Raw genomic sequence first — 3,494 nt, 5'->3', positions numbered from 1 at the left:
TTGGTCGAATGGAGTGGATCAGGAGCGTTCGTTGCGAAAAATTCCGACGCGACTTTTTTTAGTGAACTTGTGCGTTAATGGCACCAGCTCGACCAGTTTTGCATCGACTTTCATGCAGTAACGAAACGGTCCATAACTTCCCAAAACATGACTTTTGAGTACAATGGAGTGGATCGGGTGCGTTCTTTGTGAAAAATTCTGACGCGACTTTGTTTAGCGAACTTGTGCGATAATGGCTCCAGTTCTGGCCAGTTTTGCATCATCGACTTTTGTGCAGTAACGAAACGGTCCGAAACGCACCAAAACATGAGTTTTGGGTCCAATGGAGTGGATCGGGTGCGTTCGTTGGTAAAATTTCCGACGCAACTTTGTTTAGCGAACTTGTGCGATATTGGAACCAGTGCGGCTAGTTTTGCATCGACTTTCATGTAGTAACCGGTCCGAAACGCCCCAAAACATGAGTTTTGGGTCAAATGGAGTGCATCGGGTGCGTTCGTTGCGAATAATTCCAACGCAACTTTGTTTAACGAACTTGTGCGATAATGGCACCAGTTCGGCCAGTTTTGCAACGACTTTCGTGCAAAAATGAAACGGTCCGCAATGCCCAAAACATGAGTTTTGGTTCAAATGGAGTGGATCGGGTGCGTTCGTTGTGAAAAATTCTGACGCAACTTTTTTTTAGCGAACTTGTGCGATAATGGCACCAGTTCGGCCAGTTTTGCAGCGACTTTCGTGCAGTAACGAAACGGTCCGAAACGCCCGTAAAACATGAGTTTTGGGTCAAATGGAGTGGATCTGGTGCGTTTGTTGCAAAATATTCCGATGCGACTATGTTTAGCGAACTTGCGCGATAATGGCACCAGTTCGGCTAGTTTTCCATCGACTCTCATGCAGTAACGAGATGGTCCGAAATGCCCCAAACATGAGTTTTGTGTCCAATGGAGTGGATCGGGTGCGTTCGTTGCAAAAAATTCCGACGCGACTTTGTTTAGCGAACTTGTGCATTAAGGCACCGGTTCAGCCAGTTTTGCATCGACTTTCGTGCAGTAATGAAACGGTCCGAAATGCCCCAAAACATGAGTTTTGGGTCGAATGGACTGGATCGGGAGCGTTCGTTGCGAAAAATTCCGACGCGACTTTGTGTTAGTGAACTTGTGCGTTAATGGCACCAGCTCGACCTGTTTTGCATCGACTTTCATGCAGTAACAAAATGGTCCAAAACACCCCAAAACATGACTTTTAAGTCCAATGGAGTGGATCCGGTGCGTTCGTTGTGAAAAATTCTGACGCGACATTGTTTAGCGAACTTGTGCGATAATGGCACCAGATCGGCCAGTTTTGCACCATCGACTTTCGTGCAGTAATGAAACGGTCCGAAACGCACCAAAACATGAGTTTTGGGTCAAATGGAATGGATCGGGTGCGTTCGTTGCTAAAAATTCCGACGCGACTTTGTTTAGCGAACTTGTGCGATAATGGCACGAGTTCGTCCAGTTTGGCATCGACTTTCGTGACTGTCTGAAACGCGCAAAAACATATATTTTGGGTCTAATGGAGTGGATCGGGTGCGTTCCTTGCGAAAAATTCCGACGCGACTTTGTTTAGCGAACTCGCGTGATAATGGCACCAGTTCGGGCAGTTTGGCATCGACTTTCGTGCAGTAATGAAACGGTCTGAAATGCCCCAAAACTTAAGTTTTGGGTCCAATGGAGTGGATCGGGTGCGTTCGTTGCGTAAAATTCCGACGCGACTTTGTTTAGCGAACTTGTGCGATAGTGGCACCAGTTCGGCCAGTTTTGCATCGACTTTCGTGCAGTAACGAAACGGTCCGAAACGCACTAAAACATAACTTTTGGGTCCAATGGAGTATATCGGGTGTGTTCGTTGCTAAAAATTCCGACGCGACTTTGTTTAGAGAACTTGTGCGATACTGGCACCAGTTCGTCCAGTTTGGCATCGACTTTCGTGCAGTAACGAAACCGTCCGAAACACCCAAAAATATGAGTTTTGGGTCCAATGGAGTGGATCGGGTGCGTTCCTTGCGAAAAATTCCGATGCGACTTTGTTTAGCGAACTTGAGCGATAATGGCACCAGTTCGGCCAGTTTTGCATCGACTTTCATGCAGTAATGAAACGGTCTGAAACGGCCCAACACATGAGTTTTGGGTTAAATGGAGTGCATCGGGTGCGTTCATTGCGAAAAATTCCGACGCGACTTTGTTCAGGGAACTTCTGCGTTAATGGCACCAGCTGGACCAGTTTTGCATCGACTTTGATACACTAACGAAACGGTCCAGAACATCCCAAAACATGACTTTTGCGTCCAATGGAGTGGATTCGGTGCGCTCGTTGCGAAAATTTCTGACGCGACTTTGTTTAGCGAACTTGTGCATTAAGGCACCAGTTCGGCCAGTTTTGCATCAATTTTCGTGCAGTAATGAAACGGTCTGAAACGCCCCTAAACATGAGTTTTGGGTCGAATGGACTGGATCGGGAGCGTTCGATGCGAAAAATTCCGACGCGACTTTGTTTAGTGAACTTGTGCGTTAATGGCACCAGGGCGACCTATTTTACGTCGACTTTCATCCAGTAACGAAACGGTCCAAAACACCCCAAAACATGACTTTTGAGTCCAATGGAGTGGATCGGGTGCGTTCGTTGTGAAAAATTCTGACACATCTTTATTTAGCGAACTTGTGCCTTAATGGTACCAATTCGGCCAGTTTTGCATCGACTTTTGGGCAGTAACGAAATGGTCCGAAACGCCCCAAGACATGAGTTTTGGGTCCGATGGAGTGGATCGGGTGCGTTTGTTGCGAAAAATTGCGACGCGACTTTTTTGAGCGAACTTGTGCGATAACGGCACCAGTTCGGTCAGTTTTGCAACGACTTTTGTGCAAAAACGAAAGGGTCCGAAACGCCCCTAAAACATGAGTTTTGGGTCAAATGGAGTGGATCGGGTGCGTTCGTTGTGAAAAATTCCGACGCGACTTTGTTTAGCGAACTTATGCGATAATGGCACCAGTTCGGCCAGTTTTGCATCAACTTTCATGCAGTAACGAAACGGTCCGAAACGCCCCCAAAACATGAGTTTTCGGTCCAACGAAGTGGATAGGGTGCGTTCGTTGCGAAAAATTTGACACGACTTTGTTTTGCGATAATGGCACCAGTTTGGCTAGTTTTGCATTGACTTTCGTGCAGTAACGAGACGGTCCGAAACGGCCCAAACATGAGTTTTGTTTCCAATGGAGTGGATCGGGTGCGGTCATTGTGAAAAATTCTGATGCGACATTGTTTAGCGAACTTGTGAGTTAATAGCACCTGTTCAGCTAGTTTTGCATCGACTTTCGTGCAGTAACTAAAATGTCCGAAACGCCCCAAAACATGAGTTTTGGACTAATGGATTGGATCGGGTGCGTTCGTTGCGAAAAATTCCGACGCAACTTTGTTTAGCGAACTTGTGCGATAATGGCACCAGTTCGGCCAGTTTTGCA

The sequence above is a fragment of the Panicum hallii genome, chromosome 6, assembly GCF_002211085.1.
Source record: "Panicum hallii strain FIL2 chromosome 6, PHallii_v3.1, whole genome shotgun sequence".
Classification (NCBI taxonomy): domain Eukaryota; kingdom Viridiplantae; phylum Streptophyta; class Magnoliopsida; order Poales; family Poaceae; genus Panicum; species Panicum hallii.
Note: the sequence above shows the minus strand (reverse complement) of the source record.